This window comes from Pleurodeles waltl, chromosome 3_1, assembly GCF_031143425.1.
Source record: "Pleurodeles waltl isolate 20211129_DDA chromosome 3_1, aPleWal1.hap1.20221129, whole genome shotgun sequence".
Lineage (NCBI taxonomy): Eukaryota > Metazoa > Chordata > Amphibia > Caudata > Salamandridae > Pleurodeles > Pleurodeles waltl.
Genome location: NC_090440.1, coordinates 874,745,350 through 874,768,254, shown reverse-complemented (window position 1 = coordinate 874,768,254; position 22,905 = coordinate 874,745,350). Strand labels below are relative to the sequence as shown.

The following is a 22,905-nucleotide window of genomic DNA, read 5'->3' as shown; positions in this document are numbered from 1 at the left end:
AGGATACTACGGTTGGACTAGACGGGGGAAACACTCTCACATTGTGAGCGGAGGGTTGACTCCTTCATAGCACACCTACATACAATACAACTGTCCAGATATGCTACCAGTATCATCACTGGGGGGTGGGGCACTGTTGGGGAGGTTGAGGGATGGGGGGGGTAGGGTAGATGTTGCAACATTAGATTGCTGTTAGTGCAGAGATGTGTAGACTGAAAAAGCTCTTGCCCTCAGAGTCTATGTAGATCACTGTATGTTCTCTTATACTATGTTTACCTGCTCACTGGTTGATCGAAATTGCAATAAACTTTGTTTACAACAAACAAAAAGCATGGAAGGCCAGGTGACCCTGCACATAGCTCTATGAGACCAGTGCATGATGTATTGTTTTTGACACAGAACGAATCCTCTGGGCACTGGGGTTTTAGGGCCTCATTTGCGAGGATGTAGCACAGGGCAGCGCCTCAAGGATTCTTACTGAACTGCCCCAAGTCAAAAGAAAAGGGCAGAAATCTGCCATATCTATGAGATATGGCGGATTCCTATCTTTTTCCCTTTTGCTGGTGTGCAACGGGCTGCCATGCACCAGCGAAGGCACCTGTGCACCATGATGCAAGGATGTCTGCATTGCAGGGACGATGGTTTGTGTGCAGTAAGGGGCACTTTCCTGCAGAAAAACAATCATGGGAGGAGTTTTCCTCTTTTGTAAGTCATGCAGCACACATAGAGAATGGAAACACAGGGTGAAATAAAGGTATTTCTCCCCATTGCACCCCCCTTACGCCTTCCCTGGGGAGGTGTCGGCTTTTGACGCATTCCCAGGTTTACAAAGTCTCGTAAATCTGGGAATGTGTCAAATGCCACGGAAGTCACGTTGAAACACCCACAGTAACACCCATGGCACGTCTCCCTATCACAGGGTGAGGCAATGCAGCAACGTCTGCTGCATTGCCTCAGTCCATATCTACAAGGCCATGAAAAGCAATGCAGGGTGGCTTTGGGTGGCCTTGTAGGTATGGCCCTGCAATGGGCGCCACTGAACCGTCACTAAAAGTGATGTTCCAGCGCACACAGTGGCTTGTAAGTAAGCACTTTGGTTCTTTGGAATGCCCGTGAGCATCTACCAGTGTGCTTTCACCATTCACAGACAGCTCCTTCCCTCCCATTAGCCAGGCTGTATGTAAGCATCGTAATTTGATCATGACTTTCCACAGTCACTCACATGTCAGAAATGAGTGAAAATGAGGGGCTGGGATACGACAGACCAGAGGAAATCAGGCGTGCGTCTGCAGCAACCTGCCTGCTGGTTTTCCTTTTTGTATAACCTCGATGTGACTGCAAATAGAAGGTCTAACCTCTTTATAGCCTCCTCTATGGTAAAATAATATTGACCAGTTTCCCACTGTGACCCTGGCATGGGTAATCCACTCAAATAAATTGCAATAAAAAGTGGTGTTTCTTTAATGGGGCACATGTGCCGTAGGGTGCTTTTAAAGACACCCATCCAATTAAACTGTTATGGACTAATGTATGAAGCATGATATCTGAAATCTAATATTTTACAACATGTGTGTCTTTGTCACTGTCTGCCAGTCTGTGCTTCACCTGCACACATACCCCAGGCATTGGTGAGCATCGCACACCAGCAACGATAGATGGGAGTTGCTCTGCGCTCCCTGTGTCCCTCTGTTGCCTGGGTCACCGTGACATTCCCGTTCAGACACTCAGGGCCACATTTACAAGAAGCCTGAGCTGCCAAAGCATCACGTTTTATGATGCTCCAGTGGCGCAGGCCTCTCAACCATATTAATGAGGTGACGTGGAGACACCCTGCATGGAGATATGGAGCAAGGCAAGGCAGTGCAAAGCTCTGCGTTGCCTTACTGTACGTCAATGAGGCATTCCATGGGCGTTGCAGTAGCTTTTCCCACGCAATACCCATGTGTTTGACACATTCCCAGATATACAAGAATCTGCAAGCCTGGGACTGTGTCAAAACCGTGCACCTCCCCGTGGGAGGTATAACAAGGAGAAATAACTTTGTCTCCTTGTTTTTTCCTCTTTCTATGTGTGCTGCATTCTGCAGCACATTTAGAAAGTAGAAAATGCCTCCATTGATTGCTTTGTGCAGGAAGGTGTTCCTTCCTGCACAAAAACAATCGTGCCAATAATGCAGACACCTTTACACAATAGTGCAAGGGTGCCTGCCTTGGCACTAGGCACCGGTTTGTGCACTGGCACAGACAGAAGGGACACAAATGTGCGGTCTTTCATTATTACAGTGCATTCCTGCATTTTCCTTTTGACGCAGGGCAGCGCAGCAAAGTGACTTTCTGCGCTGCCCTGCGACAGAAACTAGTAAATGAGTCCCTCACTGTCCATGTAGTGGCCTGCACTACGCATAGCTCTCAGTGAAAAAATGCACAAATGTTCCTTGCTTCTTAGGAGTACATTCTTGGAGCACGTGGGACAATGCATTTATTTTTTGCTAAGATAGACCCCTGCATTGGAGAAGGGATGTCTTGAGGGAAAAAATGCCACTCTGAAAACTTTAAATGTAGCACGCCGGCCGCCATTGGCTTCATCGGGGGTCATGCCTCCAGCACCCCAGCCTTCGGGCACCCACGCAGCCAAAAACTCAATGAGCCCCCTTGCACTTTGTAGATAAATTGCCGCACCTCCCCGTTGAGTAGCTATTCCGAGTAATACTAAAGCAGTGCAGCACCTACGTTTCTGCTGAGTCACAGCTTGTTAAGATTCTGGGAACGTAATTTGAAAGTCCATTCTGCTTTCAGAGGATTAAGGTTCCACTACAAGCGGGAACTGTAGCGTTGTGACTGGGGTCTGCGAAATTCACACACGTTTTTTTGGTGTAATTACGGGAAATGCTGTAAAAAGTGTGCAAAGCGATACGAAATGTAAAACTGTCATTTGGTGGGGCTATATTTTACAGTTAAATGCACCCTTCTGCCCATTTAGGAGGCAAAGAAGCATTTCATGCTACAAAAAGCACAAAAATACGTGGTGCAGTGTTGGAATTTCATGTAACAAACAAAACGTGAAAATTCGTAAAATTACACAAAATTATGCAGGTAGCAGGGGCTGCTCCTCCATAAGGGCGGAGTAGCGTCGCCCTACTGCCAGCAGCGGCAGCAGCCAAACCTTTCAAAGAAAAAGATAATAAACTGTGTTTTTTATCCTTTTGTTTGAAAGGGTCGGGGCCACGTGAGTGATGTGCACTGAAGGGGAGTGCACAGCACTCCCCCTCACTGCGCATGTATGTTTGGCCAGCCATCTCGAGCTGGCCAAACATATATGCGCAGTAGGCTCTCTCAAGCCCGGCAACACAGAGAGCCTGCCCAGGCTCACAGTCTGCCTGGGAGCACCCTGGCTGGGCTCTCCCAGCCAATCCTGACGCTGCTTTTAGAAGCGTCAGGATTAGCCGCAGGGCAGGCTGGGAGCCTGTGCCTGCAGCATCCAGACGAAGGCGAGGAGAGGAGCGGCCAAGAATCCCTGCAAGCCACAACTGTGCAGGAGTAACCGAAATTTTGCCCGGGGCCTACTCATGACCTTTTGAGCTCGTAATGATTACCTTTGACACTGATCCGTACCAAAGGTCAAAGTGAGCAGGATCTGAGAGGCAGGATGTCCCATACTTTTTTAATTTGACGAAAACAGTTACCCTACTTTATGTTAAAGGGCAACCAATGATCCCTCTGCTGAAGTGGAAGGGAGGTCTGTATTGTGAGTTTGAGGAAGGGGCAGACAGATGACCAAGAAACAACAGCTGCCTTGCTGCCTGTATCTGCAAATGTAAAGGCTGTATTAGTTTTAATTGATGGAGTCACTGGAAGAGTATTCTTTTAGAAAGCTATTGTAAAATGGCCTGATGAGCTGTGAAGTAGGTGCTTTTAGTCGGCATTTATAAAAACTGTTAGCACTAGGTACAGTCTACATATTAATCAGATCTATATTATGGAAGTGTTTTTTTCTCTTAAATTTAAATCTTGTTGCACACTTTGTGGAAGCCTATGATATACTGTGTGTAATGAAAGTTTAAAATAATGATGTGCATATTCACAGCGCTTTCTGTCACAGGCTGTGACCTCATAACACTAACAAGCATTTACAATGTAATAGGACCTGCATTTGTGAGAGTTAGAGCTATTGGCGTTGTAAATGACAATGTCTTTTATCTATGTGTTTTGGTTTGGACTGTAGCGGATGTATGCTGGGTGCCACAGCAACTCTCACATGCCTAATGCTGCAGGAGAGAAAAGACAACAAGGCCACCATCTTGGGAGTGTTTTGCCTCATTTCTACAGACTGGCTGTAATACCCTAGAGATGCAACCCTTTCTAGTGTGTTTACCTAAACTTTTATAGCACCAAACAAGCCACAAAGAGGCAACTTCATGGCATTCAACCTGCAAAATGAGGGGGTCAACAGAGTTAGGAGCAAAGAAAATGGAGCAGCCATGTATTTCTTTGTGTTAAAATTTTAAAGGAATTACTCCTCTACATTGGCAATAACAGCCTAACTTTGAAAAACATTGACTGTATACAGAGAGAATAACAGAAGAGGCAGCTTAACTGCAAATGAATTATAGCAATTTTGTTAAGAATCGCACCTGCTTTGCAGCGCTATAAAAAATGGCAGAACCTGTATTACCAAGTGCTATATAAGAAAAAGCAAGTTATTCCCAGACTGCCCCAACACGCACCAGACAAAGAACCCTAGGGGAGAGGATGTGGCATAGGTCCCAGAGCTGCTGATTTTGAGCTGGAGAACACAGTTCGAGTTTTGGTGCTGGCTCAACATCCTGTGATTCTCAGCAAATCACTTAATCTCCACTTGCTACCAAAAATGAATATGCTCTTGTGTAATGTAACCGGTACTCATGTAAAGCGCTGTAATACTTTGTATTGGGTTCGCACTAACTGACTTCTATTTGGAGAGGCTCAATTTATATCCAAAGGCTATATGATTTTTGTTATCAAGCTTGAGGCTGTGACGTGCTTGGGCCTGGAATCACGACTCCTTTTCCACCATTTCAGAGACAAAACCTTTCGCGATCTTCTTGCCTAGAACTAACCTATGTGCTTGGTTGGTGACCATCTGGATTTTATCAAGAACACATGCTATCGCCTAGTGTTAAGCTCTACTTAAGTCAGTTGGTTAAAGCACCCACTGTATAGGTCTTGACAGAACGAGAATGTCACAGATTATAATCCTAAACAAACACAAATGTTGGACAGAATGCAGAACCAATCAAATATTCCCCCCTCAGTCACAGATCTAGGTTTAATCCATAAATACTTTTGCTGACCATGCCACCCTAGTTTGGACCAGCCATTTGCAAATTAATCTTGACTCTGTTCCCCAGGGGAACAGTCCAGCTCGAACTGCAAGGCCAGGTCCACACTGGACCATAAACAAGCATTCTGAGACCGGTTTCAGAGTATCACCCCTCCTCAGCTAGGCTAGCTGGAATCCAGTAGCATAGTGAGCCCGGGACCCACGTCTGGGCATACCTGGCACACTTATGGCGACAAAAGCAAACAAACACAAATGATGGACAGAATGCAGAACCAATCAAACATTCATCCCCAGTCACAGATCTGGGTTTAATCTATCAATTCTTTCGCTCACCATGCCACCCTAGTTTGGACTCAGCCATACGCAAATCAGTCTTGACCCTGTTCCACAGGGGAACAGTCCAGCCTGAAGTTCGGGCTGGACTGTTCCCATGGGGAACAGGGTCAAGACTGATTTGCATATGGCTGGGTCCAAACTAGAATGGCATGGGTAGTAAAAAACAATAGATTTAGGTCCAGATCTCTGTACTGGGGTGAATGTTTGACATTGTTCAGCATTCTTTTTGCAGTTGTTGCCCCAAGTGGGACGGGTATGCCTAGACGTGGGTCCCATGCTCCTCATACCACTGGTTTCAAGCTAGCCTGAGATGGGGTAATAACCCAAAACCAGTACCAGAATTCTTGTTTCCAGTCCAGGGAAGACCTGGCCTGGCAATTCAGGCTGGACTGTTTCCAAGGGGAACAGGGTCAAGACTGATTTGCATATGGCTGGGTCCAAACTGGAATGGCATGGGTAACAAAAAAACAATGGATTTAGGGCCAGATCTCTGTACTGGGGATGACTGTTTGACATTGACCAGCATTCTCTCCATCACTTGTTCTTTTTACAGATTACAATCCTGACATAGCTTTTTCACCTCTTCATCTCTGCAAGGTCAATGCAAATGAATTTCTAACAATTTTGTTAAGAATGGCACCTGCTTTGCAGTGCTATGAAATGGCAGAGCCTGTATTACCAAGCGCTAAATAAAAAATAAAGTTATTCCCAGAGTGCCTCGACACGTTTCAGACAAAGAACCTTAGGGGAGAGGATATGGTGTAAGGGCCAGAGTTGCCGACTTTGGAGCTGGGGAACATGGTTTGAGTCTTGGCGCAGGCTCAACATCCTGTGATTCTGGGCAAATCACTGAATCTCCCCTTGCTACCAAAAATGAATGTGTTCTTCTGTGATGTAACTGGTGCTCATGTAAAGTGCTGTAATACCCTTGTATTGAGTTCACACTATATAAAGCTGCAAAATAAATAAAGCTCTTCAATAACTTTGTGTCGAGTTCGCGCTACATGAAACGCAAAAAAAAAAAAATAATGATCCTGACATAGATTTTTCATCTCTGCAAGGTCAATGCAAATTAATTATAGCGATTTTGTTAAGAATGACACTTGCTTTGTGGCACTATGAAACGGCAGAACATGTATTAATTACCAAGCGCTACAATAAAAAAATGAGTTATTCCCAGACTGCCCCAAAATGCACCAGACAAAGAACCCTAGGGTAGGGGATGTGGTGTAAGGGCCAGACCTGCCGACTTTGGAGCTGGGGAGCACAGCTCAGTCTCTGTGCTGGTTCAACGTCCTGTGATTCTGGACAAATCACATAATCTCCCGTTTCTACCAAAGGTGACTGTGTTCTTGTGTAACGTAACCGGTGCTCATGTAAAGTGATGTAATACCTTTGTATCGAGTTTGCGATATATCAAGCTGCAAAAAACATAAAGTGCTCCAATACCTTCTTGTCGAGTTTGCACTACATAAAACTGCAAAACAAAATAAATAAATAAAAAAAGCCCCTGCAGACATCACAATGAAACAGCAGGATGCCAGAAATCAAGGAAGACAAAGAAACAACATACCGACATGACCAAAATGTCGAGGTAAAATAAATAATAGTGCGCCATGCTAAGGTACCTTCCCAATCGTGCAATAATCCATATAACAGGGTCAGTCTCCAAGGCAGCAACAAAACAGCCTCATGGCGGGACTAACGTAAAGCCTTTACCAACGACATCAAGGGATTTTTGAAAGGCAGGCCCAGGAACGAACTAATGTGATGGGCGTGAGATGGGTGTGGTTTAAGCCCACAGTATAAATTACAGCATGTTGAGAAGAGTAGCGCTTGCGTGCTGCTATGCTCGACCTAAAAACACAAAATTCACTATTCCCACTGCAGCAACCAGAATTCAATTATATGGCTCTCTGGTTACACACATGGATGTCATTTAGGGGGTTACCTGATGTTGCAGCTGCAACCCCTGGTTTGCCCCTTGTGACCCATGGCACTGCCTTTGTGACCCATGGCCTCAGAAGTGACAAAATGAGTGCCTGGAACACAGAGGAAGCTGGTTGGGGCTCCACTTTACTGGTTTTCTGTCAATTCTTTTAATTACCCAAATAGTGAATAATTGTATTCACTATTTATGTCATGAAAAATGGAGTACAATTAGCTGAAATATGAGCCTATCTGGCAGCTAAGGTAAGTGAACATGTGTTGAAATGTATGTTGCATGTATGCTTGTGGGTGAGATTATGTTTATGTGAGAGAGAGTCTGTGAATGTGTGTGTATGTGTAAGCATGTGTGTGTGTGAGTCAAAGTAAGGGTCAAGTGGCATGCCGTGTGATGTCACTTCCGCTACCCCATGCATTTTGGTGAGTTGACGTCCATGGTTACACACACAGAAATCTGCAATAATTGCATTAACCAATATACGTTTCACAAAGTAAAATAATGCATCTGTCATTGATTAGTTTAGCTTGCATTTATTTTTCATTGAAGGTGTATTTTATCTTATATTCATTTAGTTGAAGGTGAAAGACCAATAATATAGTAAAAGAATATTTTGTTATTTTTAGCCACTCCTCTGATTCCGCCCCCAGACTTAATGACCCCATCCCCATCATACTCAGGATCACAGTTCCCATACTGTTTTTTAATACCCTTCGACCTTTGATCAACCCAGAGAAATTCTTTAATAGGTCCTGTTCGTTACAAGCAGAATGAGAGGACTTGTCCACCATAGAGTGGAATTCCAGGGGCTAGGCCTCGCACATTCTATCAATAACTCCTGTCAGGCCCGGGATTTAATACTCTTTCAAAATACAGAGGAATGTTTTTTTTCCCTGTCGGGCAAAATATTCTTAATATTGGAAGATTTGAATCGTTTATGGAGGGTTTAAGTTCAGCAGAGTTCACGACGCCCGACCATCCCTCCTTCCAGGATCGGGTCTCATGGGAGGGCGCAGAATGGAGACGAGACCAAAGACTGCAGGAGACCTGGGGAGCCTGTCTTCAAGAAGCGCATTGAGGCACATTTCCCAGGAAAACCCAATCTCTCCGGTCTCTGGAAACATATGTTGCGTGGTATACCCATTTATCATATGCACATCACGGAAAAAACTCCAGTGGATCATGTATATAGTTTCAGTGGCAGAGGAGCGGGCTTCATATAGAGGAGGGCGGTAACAGAACATCCACCAGAAATAATTGGCAGATACCTCATGTGCCCTTCTCTGTGCTGCCTCACCTTCAGTGACCAGGAATGCTGACTCTGAAAACGTCACTCACTCTGCCATTGAAGAAAACCCTTGCAGAGGACCCAAAGTTGGTGGGCATGTTGTTGGAGGGCAGCCCCATTTAGGGCGCCCTTCCTCAGCACTGTTCCCTCTGGAGTTTTTTCTGTCCAGATCCACTAAGTAAACCATGGTCTTCACAGCTAGAAAAAGTCCTGAAAAGCCCTCCATGCACCTGGAGAAAATACCCAGGGTGTGGGATATTAGTTATGTTATCTTTGACGATGGACCTCTTGCTTTGGGGACCTGTCTTCAGAAATAACATAAGTGAAGATAGGTTTGCAGTGTCGCCACCATGCTTTCTCATAGTCGGAGGCTGATATCTGAAAACGCCAGAGCCATCACCTCCAATGAATCAGCCGCATGACGGCCATCCCACTGAAGTCCAATGACACCCAAAACACACTCAGCCGAGTACCGTTTCTAGCGCCAGGTGGCCACTATGTGCAAATGTTTTCTTCGAGGCAGAGGAAGGGTGGACTACTAATTCTTCTCAGTGCTGGGAGACCCTCTAACTGTACAGAGATTTGTCAATCCTGACCCTTTGTGGAAGACTATGGCATTGCACTAAACAAAAAGACAGTAGCAAAATAAGAAAACACTCCAGCTGATGCCTCTGAGGGAAAAAAGACCATCTGAGGGGGTGAAACCGCTGTAATGTTTGGCTGTAGGTGAACATTACATCAGTCTGAGTTAAAAACTCTCCCAGGCTCTGACCTCTAGGCATATGTCCGTCTCTACTTCTGCTAGTAGGAAATAGGTCTATTGCAAGTATTTCATGTTGCTCAAAGGGGACAACCACACAATGTCTGGCCAATCAGAGAAGGTGGTTACATCATCACGAGTAAACAGCAACCCTAGCACTGACATGTATGTGGACATCACGTCATCTGGAGATAATGACCACTCTAGCCGTAACCTGCAGATGTACACAAATTTACTACAGGTGAATGACATTTCTACAGGATTTCCCAACGTTAAGCATAAAAAACACATAAGATCCCATCACGGCAGCCAGATTTAACCCCACTCTCTGTGGTATAATACACCGGGCCTTCCCAGAATCCTCGCTGCACTGCATTGACAAGATGATGAAATCCTACACCTGGGGTCTACAACTCACCCAGCTCCAAATCTCAAAACTACACACCGCAGCAACATCGGGGAGTGGGTGGAGGTCTCTGCCTACCCGATATGGACTTGTATTATAAGACCCATCACCGGGCTCTTCTAATAATTCTCTACTACGGAACTGTTCAACTGGATGCATATGAAAAAACAAATAATCAATACAGACTTAAGCCCAGGCTTGCTAAATGGGGACCTACACTCTTTTAGAGATCCTATGACTCCTTTACTTCTAAAACATTAAATACATGGTCCTCCACACATAAAGAACATTGAATACATGGCCATCTACTCATCCGTGCTTCCCTTTGAGAAATCTGACCCTAAAAATAGAGGGTCACGTGATCTTTTGGGTTGAGTAGGCAGCAAATGGGATAGATGACTTTGACCACGTCCTGTTGGCCGGCAAACTTTCAAGGAATTCCAACTTGAACTCCATCTGGATGGAAGACAGAAATGGAGATACATGCAACTAAAATACTGTCTACGGTCCAGATTATAGTTTTTTCAGCACCAGCTACCACAATCCTCCGTTTTCATGTATCTTTATAGATGGTGTGATTTTAAAGTAATACATTTCTGGCCTTTAGAATGTCTTACTTGACAATGTACATCTGAAACACTTAAGAGTTCAAATATAGGAATGATGGTAGTCGAAACTGAACAAACACTATTCGGGGGAAGACTGGGTTGCTCTACTGGAGACCGACAATGAAGGATTAAGGGAACCACAATTAAAATATTGTTATGAAATTCTTCATGACTGCCAAGTTTCCCCACAGAGGTTAAAGATGGCCAGTCTCTCCCAGTCTTCAGAATGTTGGAAATGTTGGAACGCGGAAGGAGATACTCTGCACTTACTGTGGTCCTATGACTCCCAAAAACAGTTTTTGTGTGAAAACTTTGAATTCACGAAAAGCCTCTGACACATTCTTCTAAAAATGTTCTCCCCATTGATCTTTCTTCATGACATGTTAGACTTCTGGCTACACACAAAAAGGTGGCATGACACTGCCCTAGCGGTAGCGAGAGTGTGCATTCTACGGAAGTGGAAGCAGCCGCATTCTCCTACATGATTGGCTGCAGAATATGGCATCTGCCGCCAATCATGAAAGATTAATAAATAGATCGACCCCTGTATGATTCCATTTGCCTCCATTTTTGTCCTCACTATTGTGATAACTGCTTCCTATTATGCCGCAGATGTAGCACAATAACAATGTCTCCTTATATATTTCATATCTTTATTGAAATGTGCTGAGTCTGATAGCTGCATTCTGTCGCCCCTTAATTAGGAACCCCTGTTGTAACCCATAATATTAGAAGCAGACTATCTCCCACCATCATCATTTTCTTACAACGAGTAGTGCTGATTTGTATTACGCCTACTGCTGGGTCACTAATTACTTGACTTAATTTATTTTTTCTTGTTTACGCTTTCCTAGACTATTACAGTACAGCAATGAATATAGAATAATCTGTGTTTTCTCACTTTATTTCATCTTCTTTGAATGCTTGCCTGGGATATTCTTGCTAAATGCAAATGAAGAACTAATGATAAAACAAGCCCCCCACTCATGTATTTGCTACTGTAAGCAAGTAGTAAATACGAGTGGATTTGGGATCATTATTTCCCCACAATGAGAAAAATACAGGGATTTGGACCCTATATTGCTGGGTCTACGTGTCATTGCCAATTATGGGGAAAATCCTTTGTATTCACTAGATTTAAGGATACCATAGAATAGTCTGGTCCTCTGATATTCCTACATCTACATTTAGGGAGCTTATAATGGGGGCATAATAACAAAATTCTAAAAGTAAATCAAACTTAATTACTACCTCTGACCTTAAATTATAACCTCAGCCACAAGTCTTCCACTATAACCCTAACCATATGCCTACATCTTAATCTAAAGCCTAACCCTAATCACTTTTCAACACATTATTTTTTCTATGCTTTGCTAAAAGTGATTTTTAGGAGACTATAGTTTATGTGCTTCAAATTAAATACATTGAGGCTGCCTGAAGACACATGTTAGCTAGTAGGTGGACACTACATTGCTCAGCATCATGGGGTTAGCTGCCCTTGACCAGTAGGCCGACATTACATCACTCAGAGGGAACAATTAGTCAAACTGGAAGGTGAGCATACCAATACCATACCAAACTACATCAGCTGAGTGGAAGATCACTAGATCCCTATGGGGTGAGGAAGACTTTGCCCATCACCAACAGGAGAATACCAAAATTATAGAAAAACACTCCAGCTGATGCTTGTGAGAAAACAAACACAGCTGCTGTGGTCTGTGGGCAGACATTACACAACGCTGTGTCAGCAAACATTGTAGGTCTGACCTGTAGAAACATACCATACTTCTCAAAGTACACACAGCCCTGAAGGAAGGGAACATTTCTAAAATTAAAAAGCAGACCTGAAGGGCTGGCACTATTTTAGAGGATCTGATAGCTTTAAAGCCTGGTTTATATGTGATATATTTGTCAGAGTACTTTCAAGACAGATCTGTTTGAAAGCAGAGGTGACCAGATTTATTTGGCTTAGGAGATGAAATTGTGGGCTTGAGAAGAAGGGAGCATCTTTGATGGGTGTTTGATTGAAACTTACTCCGACTAACTTTAAATGGTTAATTGAGACAAAGCAGGTCCCATACAGTCACACCTGGAAGTAAATTTGAGCTTTTAGTCAATGGATATATGGCTTTCGTGCCCCACATTATGAAAAAGATCTTCATGCCATTGGTGTGTGTACTGTACAACAGAGAGACTTCAAGTTCATGACATGGCTACCAACTTCTAGGCATTGGCTTTGTTTCAGAACTAATGGCAGACCCTTAGGGATCCCCAGACTGGTGTTTCTTCAGGACTACACGTTGGGTTCATCTGCTTAGGAAAGACTGCCATCCGTTAGTCTAGATCAGTGGTGCAATCCCCCACTCAGTCCTGTCTCGAGCAGCCCTCACCACTGTGCAAGATCAGTGAGTTCAAACTGGTACTAGGTAAAGATTCCGAGCCAGCTGGACTTCTAACTTATTCTGTATTTAGTCTGAGTCTAGTCCTAGTTATTCCGCTGTCCATCCAGTCTCTTACATTAAAGTCGAGAATGGTCCTGCGCCACCACCTCGATGTCTGGGCATCCGCCCGGAGTTGGCCCCAGAGCTCTCTGAGGAGGAGGTGCACCAGGGTGTCCTCCTGGCATGGCTGCCCTAGTCATGGCTTTGATGACAAAACAAAACTGGCCATTGTTGGAAATGGGTAGCAGATTGTGAACGACATTTACGACCACCACCTGGATAATGTCAAAGAATTGTGAAATGTTTATCAAAAACTTTGTTTCCTCGAAGATATTGCTGCTTCTTTTTCCTACTGTTTTTCCAAGGGAGTGTAAAAAATGAACAGATATTACTGAGATTTAGCAGACTGGTGGGAATGAAAGCCAGAGATGTTTGTATCAGTTATCACATCATACCTTGTTTTCAGTTTATACGTATGTAATTGTATATATGTCTGAGTGGGCCCTAACTGTTCTTGAGGGAATATCCCCTTTTAGCTGCCTTACTCTACAGTTGATGGCTGGTGACAAGGGTATACGCATTTGGAGGTACAATTTGACGACAACCCTGGAGTGAGGTCTACTAGTTCGCTGATGTAAATCCAAGGAAAGGTTGCATGTGTGTGACAGAGAGAGAGAGCACGAGAGTGAGAAAGACAGACAGATACAGAGAGAGAGAGCATCATGTGAATCTGAACTATGCCTCCCAGGATGGTGTTTAATGAGGGAATAAGCACCACCTGTGACTGTTGGTGGACACCACAGTTTTACCACCGTGGCAGCATTTCCAAGAAGGTGCAGGAAGATCAGTCAGAATCTACTGTGGAATAAACAAGGACATTTCTTACATACGATTGCTTTTCTCCTGTCTGGCATACACGGGGAATATACATAGGAGGTTTCATCCAAGCCAACATCATCCACTCTAGGGAAAGCCAGTGAAGATGCCTCTTTTCCGAGGTGACTGAACCCCCAAAAAACTTGAATTGGGACAGCGTCCAATTGGCAGTGAACTCTGGCTGCAAATGCCGAAAACTGAGAATGTAGGCTGGCGCCCCACTGTAGAAAGTTGGAAACTTACATCGACCTCTGCCTGCAAGGACTGTTGGCGCCTCATGCACTGGAGGTGCATGCTGCCTCTCCTCAGGGCTAGGATCACTCTTAAAGCTATGACTGTGGCCTTCCTGCTGTCTCTCTTGGCTGAGGTGTGACCACCCAGATCCAGACAATGGGAACTATCCGAATACGTCAAAAGCCCAGGAGTGACAGACCCTCACCAGAAATGATGGGGAACTACAACATCAACAAGGGCAGGTAACATATTCCACAGGTGAAGATCAGCCCGGTGAAGGTAGCGCAAAGCCGAATATGATTTTCTGGTGTTTTCAGCCATTCAGATCAGGATTTGTTCCAAAGGCTGGGTGAGCCATTGATCCTCTATTGGATCCGAAGTTCAAATTAGTCCCACAGGGCACCCAAACTATTTGCAATCTTGCTGAATTCGGTTGGAAGGTTGAAGAGTTTCAGAAGATTGTTAGTCATCTGAAGTAAATATCCCCCAAATTAGCTGTGATTTACTTCTGTCCAGTTCTAGCCTGCCACTGCCCATCTATTGGGGCATGTTTTCCGGCACTTTTTTGGATGAAAAAGTCATCCCTAAGGCCATTAAGCTGCACATACATCTGTGCAACCCCTGCATAGGAAATGATGTCACCTTGAAGCCCCTCCCCTTTTAGTCTCAGTATAAGTAAGACAGCGTCTAACAGGCACACTCTCCCAGTGGTATCCCTCAGTAACATAGACATGAAGATTACGGAAGTGGCACTTACCCAATGGACAATATTGACATTGTAGGAACTCAACCACTGACCTTCACACAGCAAGCAGTAGGTGGTCACTTACCTTTCACATCGCTGGCACTACGGTGATAATAGAATGAAATATGATTCTTGCCCTCTGGTAGTACATGTGGGGATTTGTGTATATTAGCTCACTACTTCTGAATAACGTGATATAATGCCACATTTATTAACACACGTTTAAATGATATGTAATAATTGCCCATATTTCTGTTGTCCTCAGGTGAACATTCTCTCAACCATGGTAGTCCTGGAAGTCCACAAACGCTGCACATTGACAGGGAGAAAACTTCCAAGCAGTGGGAAACCATAGTGTTGATATTTCGGAGCACACTCCCCAGGTCTCAGGGCCAGATTGATCACTTGTACCAAAGGGCATCTCCCCAAGGGGGCAGGGGGCTGAAGCCACTGGAAATATGTTTGAAGGTGGAAAGCTGCTGCTTGTCTCCAGGCCCCTGGCGTTTGTGGCAGCAGGCACAGGAGGCAACAACAGAGAAAGAAAAATAGACAGAAAGACTGGAAAGAAAGAGACAGGAAGGGAGGGTGGGCTGGTTCGAACATTTTTGCCAGGACCGCTTTTGGTTCCCAGCATGGCACTTCCAGTTACAGGAGTCTGCCTTTGGAAAGAACAAAGGAGGTCTGCCGTAATGCCAATGTATGTTATTTTTAAGGGTGTGCGAAACGGCGAAGTTTCTTTTCCCAAACATTACACTAACAACCAGGAAAATTATGCAAATGTGTGTTCAATGTTTTTTGCACTTTTGAATGAACATAGAGTGTTAGGGCCTACTTCGCTTTCAAAAATCACTCAAGGGGGACTGGTTCGCAGAAAATAAATGTAATTTGCCACATATTTTCGGCTCGAACATGTCTCCTGCAAAAACATTTTCAGCTTAAACTTGTGCTCTGCAGCAGGAAGTGTGCCTATTTTGTGTTTGCTCAGTTTCTTACATTTTTTGTAATATAAAAGTGCGCAAATTAGCAAAAAAGGTATGTTATGCTACCATAGCATAATTGTTTGCACCGGCCTAGTTATGTTAACAAGACCTGCAGTGCGGTATTTTTCCATCTTAAGTAGCTCCAACCATGGAATGCAGACGCCGCTTTAGAAGGAAAGTGCCCATCCATGAGGTAGTCAGTTCTAAATTCAAGTGGCAGGCCCCGGCTGGGATGGCGGACCCCATGCCTCTGCAGCCTTCTAAAAGCGGCTCTTAGCAAGAACAGAGCTGTCAACATACATGGTCTCAAAGTGTGTCACACGATAGCGGCTCTTCTCACACGGTCTTCGGGTGAGGAGTCAATGTCACGCGGTGGGAGATACCATGAGCTGGAAACCTTGTACAGTGTGGGGTCTGGGTCTCAGTCTGTGATTGGAGGCCGCAGGCTGCTGAGCTTCATGGCACTTTTTGCAAACTCTCCAAGACATTAGCAGCAGCCACTACAGAAGCTTTTATTTTGAGGTGGGGGTAAGGTTCAGTTCTGAGAACAAAGCCCCGTCTCCTGTGCATGCCTGCCCCCTCATGCCTGGTAAACGCAAAGGACTCATAGCCCCGCCCAGCGACAGACCCCAATCCTGCTGCCTCTCGTGCGGTGAAATGTACCTGACAGTTGACAGACCTGCAGGAGGGTCTCTTCACAAATGACTCTGTGCCAGCCGTTTGGTTGTTGGGAAATCAGTAGATAACAGGTGCTCGGTGTTCCAGCTTCCTGGCGTTCAATGCATCGCCCCCTCTGCTGCTGACTAAGCCTCGGCCTTGGCTGGAGGAAGGCAGAGGAGGGAGGAAGAGATGGAGCCGAAGCCAGCCTTGTGTCCGGCAAGGCCTCATCACTGAGGTGCAGCGTGAGACTCGGGGCAAGGTGTCCTGATTACCTACATCCGAACAAACACACTGAATGTCTTGCAGTTCAGATTTGTGGGTACTTGAATAACTCTGAACTGCTTTAATCACCTTATAATTGTTTTGCTACCTAGGTGAGTGGGTTTCTGACCTTGTGGTGCCACATGGCTCAAACTGCCCCTCACTGGTGAGACCCAGTCAGGCCAAAACATTTCTGGAGTGGCTTGTATTCCACTTCAGAGGGGATGTGACTTGACTGTTCACACAGAACTAGTTCTTTGAAGGCTGGGAAAAGGCTTATTTGTATGCGGTTAGTCCCCTTCTCAAACTGTAGGGACGAGTTCAAATGACGATATAGACTTCACCCAAGACATTTACTAGTCGTTCAGACTCACTGAATAATTTTGGTACAGTTCATGAGAAATAAATCAATGTGACCTGTCTTTGAATGAATATGTGTTCTCCACGACACTGATGACCTACCCCAAAAGGATGAGAGGCTAGTTAATTAGATTGCAACCTGTGGACAGGTTTCCACAGTTCTCTGCCTCTGGTGTGCTAACTCTCTGAGCTAACTTACTGGGTCAAGGGTGAAGCCGCACCTAGACATTGCTTGTCTGTCCTCTTCTCGTGCCAGGAAGCCCCATGCGGTAACAGTGGGGATTTACAAAACTTTATCACTCATTCATTCACTCACACTATTTTTCATTGCTTGTTCAACAATTCTTTGGTCTCCTGCCACTGTTGAGAGACTCGGGGCAGAGGTTGTACTTCGTGGGCAGGCAGGCTGTGAACTTACAATGTAAACAGTCCTTCCTCATAAACAAAATCAAGCATTGGCAACACCAATAGGTCACGCCTATGCAAGAGCTATTGGCTTTTCCAATGTGTTTTATCCATGTTGTAGTTTACACCAGTGTGGCTGCTGTTCAGCATGGCTAAAATTTAGTGGTGTGGAGTGTTGTTGAGTGGAATGGTGAAATGGGGAGTATAGTGCAGTGGAAGAGAGTGTGGTGTATTGGAATGGCATAGTATGGAGTCATGTAGAGTGGCATACACTGGCATGCCATAGAGGAGTGTGGACTGTTGTAGAGTGCATTGGAATGGAGTGTTGCAGAGTATAGAGGCGTAGAGTGCAATGGGATTGAGTGCATTGGCATTTCACTTAATGCAGCATCATAGAATGCAGTGGCGTATTTTAGAGTGGTGCATAGCAAAGTGCAGTGGTGCAATGCTGAGTGGCGCAGAATGGAGTGGTGCAGAGTGGGGTTTACTGCAGTGACATATAGTGGAATGGCACAGACTGAAGTGGTGCTGAGTCAAGTGGCGCAGAGTTGAGTATAGTCCAGTAGCATAGAGTGCAGTGGCATAGATTGCAGTGGCAGAGAGTGCAGTGGCAGAGAGTTCAATGGCAGAGAGTGTGGTGTTGTAGAGTAGAGTGTCAGAGTACAGTGGTGTAGAGTGGAGTAGAGTGCAGTTGCGAGAACACATTGGCATAGAGAGCAGTGGTTAACAGTAGGGTGGCATAGACTGCAGTGGCATAGAGTGGAGTGGCACAAAGAGGAGTAGATTGGCGTAAAGTGCAGTGGTGTAGAGTAGATTATTTCAGAGTAGAGTGAAGTGGCATAGAGTGGAGTGGTCCAGGTTACAGTACAGTTGCATAGAGTATCATGGAGTGTAATGGCACAGAGTAAAGTGGTGTAGAGTACAGTGGCATGGAGTGCAGTGGTGCAGAGTAGATTTGTGTGGTGTACAGTGGATTGGAGTAGAGAGCAGGGGCATAGAGATGAGTATTACAGAGTACATTGCATTGGCGTAGAGTGTATTGGCATAGAGTGTAGTGGCATAGAGAGCAGTGTTTCAGAGTGGCATAGAGTATAGTGGCATAGAGTAAAATTGTGCAGAGTAGATTGATGTGGCTTAGACTGGAGTGGTGTAGAGTGCAGTGGCGAAGAGTGCTGTAGTGTAGAGTAGAGTGGCAAAGAGTGCTTTAGCATAGAGTAGAGTGGTACAGGGGAAAGTAGCAGGGCATAGTGTGAGGTGGCATAGAATGCTGTGGCATAGAGTGGAGTGGTGCAGAGTGCAGTGGCATGGGTTAAAGTGAAGTGGCGCAGAGTAGAATGCAGTGATGTAGAGTAGTGCAGAGTAGAGTGGAGTGGCATAGTGCGAGATATGCATGGTATGGTAACACAGTGACATTACAGACAACACATTTTCAATGGAAATGACCATTACATTTGCACAGACATACAGTTTTATTAATAAAACTGTACAGTGCACAAATAAAAATATGTGGGGAAATGCATCACCTAGTGTGATTTGATTACATTAAAGTAATTGCTCCCAACACACTTCAGAAATAACCATAAATGTGTTTTGTTTTCATAATTCTGATATATTGTAAAATACTTACACAGTTCATTTAAATGTTGTTATGTCCTAGAAAAAACTCTTTCCTTCCCCCAGTAGCCAACAAGATTGTCACATAAATCCTCTCACTTTGAAGTCAGAGAAAGAAAAGTAACGAAGCAGCCCTTAGAAGACAGTGCCTGACATTTGACCTCGAGCTTTGAATGCACAGCAAATGTGACAAGCTGGGAACAAGATTTGAAGGCCTGTTCACAGAAAGGGAGTTTGTGGAAGAATACAGTAAACATAGTTTCAGGAACAGGAGGGACTAACTGAACCTGGAGAGCCAAAAGCAAATAAAGCCAGGAAATAGAAAGCCAGAAAATGTGAGTTACAAACCACAAATCCAATGACAATCAAGGGCCAGAATCCAATCCTAGGTCAACTTTCTGAAAGTCCCCATGATGCAGTTAACAAATCAGGCAGACTAACAGCTAAAAATGTACCCAGAACACTTATCCGCATAACTGAATTGGGTTGTCCTGGGCGCTTCTTTCTGTACCAAAACGAGAGCACGTAAAGCGAGGTGGGACCCCCAACTTCAATGTATACATATTAAAATATAGACCTTTCTGTTCTGACCGGGAACGCCTCGAGGCGATCCAGGCGCTGTACTGTTGTCTCTTCATTACCTCACAGATCCATTCACTTCCTCACACTGAGCTTTGAGCCTCTGGCGCGGGGCGCCTGGTTAGCCAGCGCTTCATGTGCCTAGCAGGTGAAGCCGCCCCACCCCGCCCCTTCCACCGTCCCCGACAGCTCCTCGAGAGCAGGCATGTGGAAATAAACTGTGGAGGAGACGTGGGGTGCTCCTGCTTCCACTTCTGCTCCGAGAGGACAGAAAAAGGTCCTGCCGACCCCCTCCACCCCCACCCTTAGATAGTCCGCTCTCGGAAACTTTTACATCCCTGGCAACGTCTTAGAAAAAAACTTTGGTTCATCTCACACACCGCTATGTGGAAAGCGCATAGAAGCCGGCTTGGGCTATATAAACATGCCGAAGGTACAAAACGAATCATAGCATGCTGTAAACTATCAAATGCATCTCCGTCGGTAAAGCCGAGTCGCCTTGGTGGCTTGTGTAGCGCTAATGTAGGCTGCTTCAAGGCACTGCGAGGTTACGGAAGAGAGGGTCGTGTAGGAGTGAACAAGAACTAAAAAAGATACGAGAGTGAAGAAGGGTGTGTGGGGGTAGAGACGGTCCTCTTCCGGTTCATTGGAACTGTTTCCCTCCTGCGATCGCTTGCAGAACCCCCAAACCTCCCTATGCCTCTTTACTGGAGCCTCCACTCCCTGGTCCCTTCAGAAATTGTGCAGGACATATATAGGGACCCCCTCGGGGCAGCCGCACACGTCTGCATAGCTAACATCGACTACACTCGAGAATCTTTCAAAGCACTCGGTAAAAGCAGCAGATTACTGATTACTGGAGCACCACAGTAGCGAACCACAGATTGCTGAGTACCAGAGCATCAAACTACAGACTGCTGAGTACCAAGGAAATGCACTACATATTACCCGGGCACTCAAGCAATGGATTACAAATTACCGTGGCTTTAAAGTATCTGATTACTGGGGTACCAAGTATTGAATTGCCCATTATTTGGACGTTTGAGTACAGTATTACAGATTACTGCGACACTGAAGTGACGTGTTACTGATTAGTAGGGTGCTAAAATGATGCCCATCAAGGAATATGATTGCTCGTTACTGATGCACTTTAATGAGCAGGGCACCAATTTGGCCCATAAATGATTATTAACCCATAAAGTGATACCTTGCTGCTCAGAGTGATAGATTACATGTCTAATGAAACGCCACAGTGCTAAATTACTGATCACTGGGCATCAAATGACTGATCACATGTCAGTGGGCAGATACACCACTGACCCATGACATGCTTTGGAATACCTTTGCTCACACTTAAACACGTGTTTGACAACTGTGTTTAATTAGATTGATAGTGATCTCATCGTGAGGAAAAGGGAATGTAACCCCAACCCCAAAAGTTAAATGTTTGGAGTGATGTCTTATAACACTAAGCTTGTCAATAATTCTGCTGCATAAATCTGCGAGCTGCCTTCAAATCTCACCTTCATTCCCAGACTTTCATCCTTCCAGCGAGGATAAAAGGCGTCCTGACAATTGGCTGATTAGGAGCACCTGTTATGTACAGCCCTGTGAAGCCACAAGCCCGTGGCAGAGCGCCCTGCATTCATAAAGTTATTATATTACAAGACGCATGAGATGCTGCGAGCGATCGCTGCTGGCTATGTTACTAAAAGGCTATGATATTATTAATTTCAACTATTTTCCAACAGTGCGGCTACCGCTTTCTGCCAAAATCCTCTGCACATGGACAGAATCGGAGGAGAAACAGCCTTGCCCGCACCAACCGTAATGCTGCGATGTGCAGTGGACAGCGCCGAGCAGAAGGACGGATTTGTTTTTATAAACATCAACAAATGAACCAGATTGGACGCCAGAGTTCCGCGTGTCAAATATGCTCTGCTTTCTGTCTAATCCTACTATTGATAAATGCAAGTGTCCCAAAAGTATGTCAGGTTTATAATAGCGCTGCAACACACCCCTCAAAGCGCTGTCAATAACAGGTGCCAACCTTACCCAGTGCGATTGTTGGCACTTAACGACATTGGAAGGTTGGAAGTTTGCGCGAATTAGCAAAGACCGGCGACTAGCAAATTGCACGCATATTTTAAGTGCATTGACCCTGTGACCTAACACTGACTTTGAATAAAGGTTTATTTTGAGAGAGGGGGTAGTAGGACGCGTGTTCACACGCTGCTGTGCAGTGACAACGCTCCAGAATAGCATACATTGAAATTACCGACTCAGTGGGACCAATATTTTCGACCTAAGAAGGATGAAAGACTTAGATAAGAACCCGTGACCTGCAGGTTTCTGCAGCAAGGGATTTCAACCTCTCAGATGTTTTGCTGGTTGTGGAATCAGTGCGTCCTTTCTACATAGCGCTTACTGCGATAGCGCAGAATTGTCACATCCTTTGGACTGACAGGTGTCTCTGTCTCCTAGTAAGAAAGCGCTGGGAATCCAAACTGCAGGCTGCACAGATCTATGTGCAGCTGTGACTTCAACCCGCTGCGCTATCTCACACTTCGCGGCTGGGAGTGTGCAGAGTTGGCAGCGCAGTCCCGCGAATCTGAGTGACATCACCGGCGGTGAACATAAAACAGGAAAAACAAAGCTAAGGGAAAATGAAGAGAAACAAATTTTCTGGAGTTTGAGAAACCCCTTACCTTTCGAACAGCTTCTTCAAAGGGGTCTTTTATACGTTTAATTTTCAGTAGTGCGTGTAGTAAATAAAAAACAGATGGGTTTCCGAGGGGCGTCCGCAGTCCTTGAGGGGTCCCCTGGTGGGAGCTGTGGTGATGGGGCGAGCTGCGCAGGCACTGAGAGGTACAGCCAGCGCGCCCAAGCTTTTCTGCAGCCGCCACTGTGCGCTAAGCCAGCTCCTGCCGGGGGGGAGGCGGGGGTTGGGGGGGGGGGGGGGGGGCTGAGTTGAATCCAACTGAGGGATTGTTTCTTCATTTCGGAGACTGCGGGCGGGGCTGTGTTTATAGAACTTTACATTTTGGGAGGAGATTCAAGACGCGGATGGGGACGGGGTGAGGGGAGC

General features: G+C 45.3%; 1 protein-coding gene across 1 annotated transcript in view; it reads right to left on the bottom strand.

The window, feature by feature from the left end:
• Positions 1–22,736, bottom strand: part of COL8A2 (collagen type VIII alpha 2 chain) — a 317,432-nt gene extending 294,696 nt beyond the window's left edge. The window contains exon 1 of the mRNA XM_069223837.1: positions 22,526–22,736. The gene's annotated coding sequence lies outside the window, so the exon portion shown is untranslated. The remainder of the gene's footprint in view (positions 1–22,525) is intronic.
• Between the last annotated feature and the right edge of the window lie 169 nt (positions 22,737–22,905).